Source organism: Triticum urartu, chromosome 2A, assembly GCF_056163025.1.
Source record: "Triticum urartu cultivar PI428250 chromosome 2A, HENAU_Tu73, whole genome shotgun sequence".
Taxonomy (NCBI): Eukaryota; Viridiplantae; Streptophyta; class Magnoliopsida; order Poales; family Poaceae; genus Triticum; species Triticum urartu.
In genome coordinates, this window is record NC_141874.1 from 262,974,631 (window position 1) to 262,985,187 (window position 10,557).

The window sequence follows — 10,557 nt, forward strand, 5'->3', positions numbered from 1 at the left end:
AGGGCATCAAGATGAGCTCAAATGAACATGGTGCAATGCAATGAAATGAAGTAGTCTTCGAGACGAACAATTTGATATGCTACATGCCCGAAACGGAGCTACGGATGGAGATATATGGCATGATGAACAATGCATAAAAATACTAGGGTTAGGGCAAAAAGTCAACCCGATCCAGACCTAGGGTTACTGTAGCGGCGCGTGAAACGAGGTTCGTCGGGCTCCTGCTTGAGGTCGCCGGAGGGAGGAGATGCTGGATCCAGCCGGCCCGTGGCCGGAGCTGGCCTGCGTTGAGGTGGCCGCCGAGCCGGCCTGGCAGGGCGGCGTTGGGCGGAGGGGCTCCGGCTTGAGTCCGGTGAGGCGGCGGCCGGCGATGGCGTGCGGCGGCGCGGCGGAGGGGGCGGCGCCGGGCGGAGAGGAGAAGCGGGCGAGGGCGGGCGCGAGGGGCGGCGAGGAGATGGGCCGCGGGGGCCGGTTCCGGGCTCTCCGGGCCCGCGGCGGCGGCGGGTCGGCGGCGGTGACGTGTCGGGCGCCGATTGGTCGGTGGCGGCAGCGCGGACGCGTCCGACCCGGACGGACGTGTCCGGCAAGGCGAGGAGAGGGAGAGTCTAGGGTTTTATCCGAAAATTTTGGGGGAGATGCCTTTTTATAGGTAGGAGGAGCTAGGAGGCTCCAAATTGAGCACGGTTTTCGGCCACGCGATCGTGATCGAACGAACTAGATGATGGAGGAGGTTTAGGTGGGTTTTGGGCCACTTTGGAGGGGTGTTGGTCTGCAACACACATGAGGCCTTCTTGGTTCCTCGGTTAACCGTTGGAGTATCAAACGAAGTCCAAATGGTACGAAACTTGACAGGCGGTCTACCAGTAGTAAACCAAGGCCACTTGGGAAGTCTCGGTCCAATCCGAGAACGTTTAACACCCGCACACGAAAAGAGGTAGAAAGGGACACCTGAGGACATAGGAGCGCCGGAATGCAAAACGGACAACGGGGAAAATGCTCGGATGCATGAGACGAACACGTATGCAAATGTGATGCACATGATGACATGATATGAGATGCATGACAAAGACAAAACAACACGAAGAGAAAAACCCGACAATGAGGAAATATCATAACTTAGTGCCGGAACTGGCAAGAGTTGGAATACAAATATGGCAGGTTACATATGGGGTGTTACAACACTCCACCACTACGACAGGATCTCGTCCCGAGATCTAGGACTAGAAAAACTCCGGGTACTCAGAACAGAGGTGGTCCTCGTGTTCCCAGCTGGCTTCACGGTCGGAATGATGTGACCACTTGACTTTGAGGAATTTGATAGACTTGTTGTGAGTCTTGCGCTCAGTTTCTTCAAGAATAGCAACTGGGTGCTCATGATAAGACATGCCTTCTTGGAGATCAATCTCTTCAAAGTTGATGGTGCGGTCAGGAGTCTTGAAACACTTGCGGAGTTGAGACACGTGAAACACGTCGTGCACGTTTGCAAAGTTGGATGGAAGCTCAGGTTCATAGGTGAGATCGCCTCTTTTGCGAATGATCTTGAAAGGGCCCACGTATCTAGGGGCAAGCTTCCCTTTGATACCGAAGCGACGAGTACCTTTCATTGGAGAGACGCGGAGGTAGACATGGTCTCCGATCTCGAAAGCCAAGTCACGATGTTTGCTATCATAGTAACTCTTCTGGCGCGATTGCGCGGCTTTGAGATTTTCACGAATGACTTCGCATATTTCTTCAGCCTCTGCGATCAAGTCATTATCAAGAAGTTGGCGTTCACCAGTCTCTGACCAGTTAAGAGGAGTACGGCACTTTCTGCCATAGAGAATCTCGAATGGGGCCTTGCCCGAACTCACTTGGAAGCTGTTGTTGTAGGAGAACTCGGCATATGGAAGAAAATCTTCCCACTTCATACCGAAGGAGATGACACATGCCCTGAGCATATCTTCAAGAATTTGATTGACCCTCTCAACTTGGCCACTGGTTTGAGGATGAAAAGTTGTGCTGAAGCGAATGTTGGTGCCCATGGCCTTCTGGAAAGAATCCCAGAACTTAGAGGTAAAGATGCTTCCACGATCTGAAGATATCAACTGCGGAATGCCGTGCAAGGAGACAATCCTGGAGGTATATAGCTCTGCCAACTGAGCTGCTGTGATAGATTCTTTGATAGGCAGAAAATGAGCCACTTTGGTGAGCTTGTCCATGACAACGAATATAGCATCATTGCCACGCTTGGACTTGGGAAATCCAGTCACGAAGTCCATCTCAATATGGTCAAACTTCCATTCTGGAATGGCAAGAGGTTGCAGGAGACCAGCTGGTCGTTGGTGTTCTGCTTTCACTCTTCTACAGACATCACATTATTCACGAACTGAGCAATCTCGTGCTTCATTCGAGTCCACCAATACGACTGCTTGAGGTCATGGTACATCTTTGTACTTCCAGGGTGAATAGAGAGGAGTGAATTGTTAGCCTCGTTCATAATGACTTTACGAAGGTCACCTTTAGGAACAACAATGCGATCCTCGAAGAACAGAGTATCCTTGTCATCAAGGCGATAGCACTTGTACTTGGGTTGACTCTTGGCAATCCCAATCTTTACCTTCTTCACCATAGCATCAAGAAGTTGAGCTTGACGAATCTGATCTTCCAAAGTAGGAGAGACTTGGAGGTTGGCAATGAATCCTTGAGGAATAACTTGGAGATTGAGTTTGCGGAAAGCTTCACAAAGCTCTGGTTGAGAAGGCTTGATAATCAAACTGTTGTAGTAAGCCTTTCTGCTCAATGTGTCAGCAATTACATTGGCCTTGCCTGGAGTATATTCAATACTCGGATTATACTCTTGAATCATTTTGACCCAACGAGTCTGTGTGAGGTTGAGGTTTGGCTGAGTGAAGATGTACTTGAGGCTCTTATGATCAGTGAAGATGTCCACTTTCCTTCCCAACAAGAGATGTCTCCATGTTAAAAGAGCATGGACAACTGCCGCCAACTCGAGGTCATGAGTGGGGTAGTTCTTTTCATTAGTCTTCAACTAGCAAGAGTTATAGGCCACAACTTTCTTCTCTTGCATCAACACTACACCGAGACCTTGAAGGGAAGCATCACAGAAGACCTCGAACGATTTGGATTCATCAGGAGGAGTCAGAACTGGAGCAGCGACTAACTTCTCTTTGAGGGTGTTGAAAGCAAAGTCACATTCAGGCGACCAGACGTACTTCACATGCTTCTGGAGAAGGTTGGAAAGAGGCTTCGCGATCTTAGAGAATTTCTCAACGAACCTTCGACAATAGCTTGTGAGCCCAAGGAAGCTACGGAGTTGCTTCACGTTCTGAGGCTGTTCCCAATTCACAATTGCAGACACCTTCTCAGGATTAACAGCTATGCCCTTGGCAGAGATGATATCTCCAAGGTAGAGAACCTCATCGAGCCAAAACTCGCACTTAGAAAACTTCGCATAGAACTGATGTTCTCTGAGTTTATCTAGCACCAATCTCAAATGCTTGGCATGATCCTCCTTGTTCTTGGAAAAGACCAAAATGTCATCGAGGTAGACCAAGACGAAGTCATTTGTGTAGGCGTTGAAGATGAAGTTCATCATGCGAGAGAATGTTAGAGGAGCATTGACAAGGCCGAAAGACATGACAGTGTATTCATATGAACCATAGCTTGTTCTAAATGCTGTCTTAGGAATATCTTCTTCACAAATGTGAATCTGATGATAGCCCATAAGGAGATCAAGCTTGGAGAATACTTGAGCACCTTTGAGTTGTTCGAAAAGCTCATTGATGTTGGGAAGTGGGTACTTGTTCTTTATGGTCTTCTTATTCAATGGACGGTAGTCGACACAAAGTTGGTCCGTTCCATCCTTCTTCTTGACGAAAAGAACACCACAACCCCATGGAGAAGAACCTGGTCGAATGAGACCCATACGCTCTTGAATATCGAGTTGTTTCTTCAGCTCCTTCAACTCTTCAGGTCCAAGCTTGTAAGGACGTTTGCAAACAAGTTCCGTGCCAGGATCAAGATCGATGACGAATTCAACTGGCCGGTGCGGAGGCATTCCTGGAAGCTCTTCTGGAAAGACGTCTTGATATTCGCAAACGACTGGAATCTGAGAGATGACATCCAACTCGCCCTTCTCGTTGAGAGAAAAAAGTCGAATGGTATCATCCCGAGCAGCAAAGACGATTACATCCTTAGACGAATGTGTCAATAAAATCTGCCTGGCAGCACAATCAAGGTGAGCCTTGTGCTTAGAAAGCCAGTCCATTCCGAGAATAAGATCAATATCCGAGTTACCAAGGACCACTTGAGAGGACAGAGACTTATAGTCCCCCAACGTGATAGAAACATCGGGAGCAACCAAACTAGAAGTCATAAGCTTTCCGGGAGAAACAACTTGCATGACTTTGGGCAAAACCTCAGTGTTAACATTGTGCTTCGATGCAAATGGGAATGACAAGAAAGAATGCGATGCACCAGTGTCAAAAAGAACTTTTGCAGGAATATCGTTAACAGGAAGGTTACCCATGATCACATCTGACGAGTCCTCTGCCTGAGTTGCGTTCATCATGTTGACCTTTGCAAACTTGGGATTATGCTTGACCACTGCAGTGCTAGCAGATCTCCCAGGAGGAGGAGGAGGAAGACGCCTCTAATTGAAGCATTTGTTGGCATAGTAACGCTTCTGCTGACACTTGTTGCACGTGACCTCTGAGAGCGGACAGTGATACGGTGCACTTGATCTTGGGGCATGAGCCGAAGTCTTGTTCTGAAAGCCTGGTTTGGGTGGGTGGGAAGATCCATTGCCACCTTTGCTCTTCTGTTGATAAGGCTGATGGAACGGAGGAGGAGGAGGCAACCAATACTTCTGCTGCTTAGTTGCCACTTGAGTTGAGGAAGAAGGAGTTTCTTCCTTGACTCGCTTCTTGGAAGCATCGCACTTGAGTTGAGCAGTCTCTTGTTTTAGTGCCATGTTGTAAAAATCATCGTACTTCTGCGGATCGAAAAGCACAAGAGCTAGTTGGAGATCTTCTCTGAGGCCACCTCTGAACTGATAAATCATGTTCTTCTCGTCAGGGACGTCTTGCTTAGGGAAACGAGCGAGCTTCTGGAACATGATGTTATACTGGTAAACCGACAAGCTGCCTTGCTTCAGATTGGGGAACTCCTCACGCTTGCTCTCAACAACACTATGAGGAATGTGGAGAGCTTTGAAGTCTTGACGGAATTCATCCCAGGTAATCACACGACCTCCTATGGAATCTTTGTATTGCTGATACCATTCTGCAGCTTCATCTTTGAGTTGGAACGAGGCAAACTTGACAAAGTCCTCAGGCCTGACGTTGCTGCACTCGAAATTCTTGCAGATATCCACGAGCCAATCATCAGCGTATGTTGCCTCGACACAGTTACTGAAGGTCTTTGGCTGGTTTGCGAGGAACTAGTTGAGTGTAGCAAACTGATTCTGATTGCTTCCATGGCCTTGATTTCCTTGGTTACGCTCTTGCAAGAGTTGCATGATCAGCTGCGTGTTTGCATTGGTAGCGTCCATCACAGCTTGCCATGCCTCTGGAGGTGGAGGTGGTGGCGGTGGTTCAGGATTCTGACGCGTTGGAGGAGCCATCCTGAAGAGGGTGACATCCGTTAGCATCTTGACAGACATATATTCAAGCTGAATCAGATGGATCGAAATTGCAACATATAGTCTTAACATCCGAACAAAATGAACGAGTGCACTCCAATTGAAATGGTCACACTTCCATAAATTGAGAAACCACTTAGATAGAGGTAGATGAATAAAACAACAAGGTACGGACATGAACAAATACTTGGTGAGGATTACCCAATCACAAACCAAATATCCGCGGAAGAAATACTAGAGCTACAACAATTCCCACCTATGAAACTCCCGAACCTTTCCGGTTATGCAATCAGGTGTTGGGGATACAGGGGAAGCATAATATCTCACCCAAAGCTTGCAAATCCTACATCCAGCCGTATCCATCCTTCAACACATAACCAAGAAACCTTCGGAAATCATTTACCTCAACCTTCAAAAAGCATCCGTTATATGAGTTATGGCAATACTCCTGAACTCCCGCCCCAGTACTGGGTGGCATCGAGGTTATCTCACCAACAACTGCATAAAAGAGATTTTCGATATCGGCGAAACTCAGGTATTCCAGAATTGCAACGATAAAATTGTGATGACAACACCTCAGAGCTTAACTCCCCGGGACACTGCCACAACCCCTAAATGTCAGGAGGCACCAAGAACAATGTTCTCGTCACAAAACCATCGGAGCGATTCCAAGATACCCGCGTGATCCTAAAAAAATTGTGAAATTTGAGAAGAGAAGAGTCAAAACTCTACGTCAGGATGCCTCACCAGAGCGACGAAGGGACTGAGGAGTAAACAGAATCCTACTCTCTGATATATATATATAATCCTAAATGACTCAAAACATTTTTCTAGACTCAACAATGCCAGTGATTCGATCAAGCAGGGGGCTCCTAAGTCGGGGAAGGCTCTGATTACCAACTTGTAACACCCATGATGCGGTTATATCTCCCACGTGTTGAAGCACGACTTAGAGGCATAACCGCATTGTAAGAAATGTCGCAAGTGGGGTAATCTTCACACAACCCATGTAATGAATAAGGAAAAGAGGTACATAGTTGGCTTACACTCGCCACGTCACACAATAGCATAAATATCATTACATTCATCCAGATACAATCAAGGTCTGACTACGGAACCAAAATAAAGAACAACCACAAATGCAACAAAGTCCCCGATCACCCCAACTGGGCACCACTACTGCTCGTCTGGAAAAGAAATGTAGTATCGTCATGAGTCCTCACCGAATTCCCACTTGACCTCAGTCGAATCTCCTGGAATGGCATCATCGGTCCCTGCATCTGGTTTCGGAACGAATCTGTGAGTCACGGGGACTCAGCAATCTCACACCCTCGAGATCAAGACTATTTAAGCTTATAGGTAGGGAAAAGGTATGAGGTGGAGCTGCAGCAAGCACTAGCATATATGGTGGCTAACATACGCAAAAGAGAGCGAGAAGAGAAGGCAAAGGCACGATCGATAAACTATGATCAAGAAGTGATCCTAGAACAACCTATGTTCAATCATAACTTGAGACCGTGTTCTCTTCCCGGACTCTGCCGAAAAGAGACCATCACGGCCACACACTCTGTTGATTCATTTTAATTAAGTTAAGTTCAGGTTATCTACAACCGGACATTAACAAATTCCCATCTGCCCATAACCGCGGGCATGGCTTTCGAAAGTTCAAATCCCTGCAGGGGTGTCCCAACTTAGCCCATCACAAGCTCTCACGGCCAACGAAGGATATTCCTTCTCCCAAGACAATCCGATCAGACACGGAATCCCGGTTTTAAGACATCTCGACAATGGTAAAACTAAACCAGCAAAGCCACCCGAATGTGGCGACAAATCCCGATAGGAGCTGCACATATCTTGTTCTCAGGGCACACTCAGATGAGACATCCTACAAGTAAAACCAACCCTCAAGTTGCCCCAAGGTGGACCCGCAGTCTACTCGGTTTGGACCAACACTCAGAGGAGCACTAGCCTATGGGGGGATTAAAATAAAGATGACCCTTGGGCTCCGGAAACCCAAGGGAAAAGAGGCTAGGTGGCAAATGGTAAAACCAATGTTGGGCATTGCTGGAGAAGTTTTATTCAAGGCGAACTGTCAAGGGGTTCCCATTATAACCTGACCGTGTAAGGAACGCAAAATCAAGGAACATAACACTGGTATGACGAAAACTAGGGCGGCAAGAGTGGATCAAAACACCAGGCATAAGGCCGAGCCTTCCACCCTTTACCAAGTGTATAGATGCATTAAAATAGACAAGATATAATAACGATATCCCAACAATAAACATGTTCCAACAAGGAACAAACTCCAATCTTGACCTGCAACTAGCAACGCTATAAGAGGGGCTGAGCAAAGCGGTAACATAGCCAAACAACGGTTTGCTAGGACAAGGTGGGTTAGAGGTTTGACATGGCAATATGGGAGGCATGATAAGCAAGTGGTAGGTACCGTAGCATAGGCATAGCAATATAGCGAGCATCTAGCAAGCAAAGATAGAAGTGATTTCGAGGGTATGGTCATCTTTCCTGTAAACTTCTCCGAGTTGACGTTAGTTTGATCCTCATAAACGTACTCAACGGGTTCCTCGATCACGTACTCGTCTCCCGGCTCTACCCAAAGCAAGAACACAAGCAAAGGGAGACATGATCAACCACGTGCAATGCACAAACAACATGATGCAAAACATGTCATGATATGAGGGATGCGATATGCAATGCATATGCATGCTTCGGAAAGGAAAGATTGAACCTGGCCTCAACTTGGAAAACCAAGAGTGCCACTAGAAAGATGAGTGGATTTAAGTCGTATCGATATAAAGATCACCGGAATCGGATGCACAGTTTGCAAATGGCAAGCAAAACAAATATGGCACCGATCTGCGATTAACAGCACGAGGCCATCTAAATGCGTCAAGAACAACAAGCTACTGCACCATAACATAACAACAATGCACATGGAAGTATCCACTCATGATGCTTGACAAAAGATGAACACTGAGGCCCTGTTTGGTTCAGCTTTTATCAACGGATTCCGCTGCCGCGCAGCATAATCTAAACCAAAGGGCGAACCTAGCAGAATCCGATTCCAGAAATCTGCTGTCAAAATCTGAACCAAAAGCGGAAGCAGTCCAGGACGTGCTTTCCAAAATCTGATTCCACTGCGGGCCAAAATCTGAAAAAGTTGTATCAGCTGGTTTGCCAAATAACCTACATCTTTTTCACATCAGATTTTCCACAGCTGTTTTTTCACAGCAGATTTTTCACAGCTGCTTTTAGAAAACCACAGCCGAACCAAACAGGGCCTAAGCTATGGCTAATTCACTCAATGGCAGGTTCAAACAAGCATGGCAAAAGTGCTAAGGATATCAGGTTACAGACTTAGAGAAAATAACAACATGTCAGGAATTTAACATCAGGCAGCAATGTTTAGAGCAAGATAACAACATGCTACAGGAACATATCGTGGCAAAGCAAGACATGGCTTGAAGCTACGCAAAGCATACAACAAAAGTCCCTTACTGGCCATAAGCCAAAAGGGATCAGAAAATACATTGGCAACCATGTGAGCATAGCAATTAGCGTTAACAGATTCAGACTTAGTAGAAAACTGGAACATGGCAAAACAGATATTGAGTAGGCATGTTTACGAGCTCGATGCACTCACCACAAGGCATTGCATGACAACCTAAGCATACACCCAGCAAGTAAACATGGCATAGAAGGTAAACATGGCAAGAACAACCTCATAGCATGCACGGATCAACTACAACAAGCTCGGCAAAAATGCTTAACACGTAAACATTCTGCCAGGAATATTTTATAGCAAAAGTAGAGCTCGATTGAGTCAAGCTAGGGTGCTCCATAATTGTAAACAATGACATGGATGGATAGAGCACAACTATATCTACAAAACATCCTTACTGATCATGCTCCAAAGAGGCATGGATAACTCTGTAGCTATAAGAATACATGGCATAAAAATATTAACAGGGCAAAGACTTAGAAGATTTCTAAGTCCCTAAAAACAGCAACATTACGAGAGCTACTTTGCATGCTTGTGCTAGTCACCACAGAGATCACAAAAATACATGGCATACACTCCTGTAAAGATGGCATGGCATACTTCAAAACACATGTAGGGCTCAAGTTCATAGGAGGCACACATTAATCATGGCAAAAATGAAAATGTCCAATTACTGATAAGAATCTGAAACTAACATTGCATAGCACTCTTGCAACAACATTTAGGGCATGAAGATGAGCTCAAATGAACATGGTGCAATGGAACGAAATGAAGTAGTCTTCGAGACGAACAATTTGATATGCTACACGCCCGAAACGGAGCCACGGATGCAGATATATGGCATGATGAACAATGCATAAAAATACTAGGGTTAGGGCAAAAAGTCAACCCGATCCAGATCTAGGGTTACTGTAGCGGCGCGAACTGAGGTTCGCCGGGCTCCTACTCGAGGTCGCCGGAGGGAGGAGATGCCCGATCCGGCCGGCCCATGGCCGGATCTGGTCGGCGTTGAGGTGGCCGATGAGCTGGCGCGGCAGGGCAGTGCCAGGCGGAGGGGCTCCGGCTTGAGTCCGGCGAGGCGGCGGTCGGCGATGGCGTGCGGCGGCGTGGCGGAGGGGGCGGGGCCGGGCGGAGAGGAGAAGCGGGCACGGGCGGGTGCGAGGGGCAGCGAGGAGATGGGCCGCGGGGGCCGATTCCGGGCTCTCCGGGCCCGCGGCGGCGGCGGGTCGGCGGCGGTGACGTGTCGGGCGCCGATTGGTCGGTGGCGGCGGCGCGGACGCGTCCGACCCGGACGGACGTGTCCGGCGACGCGGGGAGAGGGAGAGTCTAGGGTTTGATCCGAAAATTTCGGGGGAGATGCCTTTTTATAGGTAGGAGGAGCTAGGAGGCTCCAAAT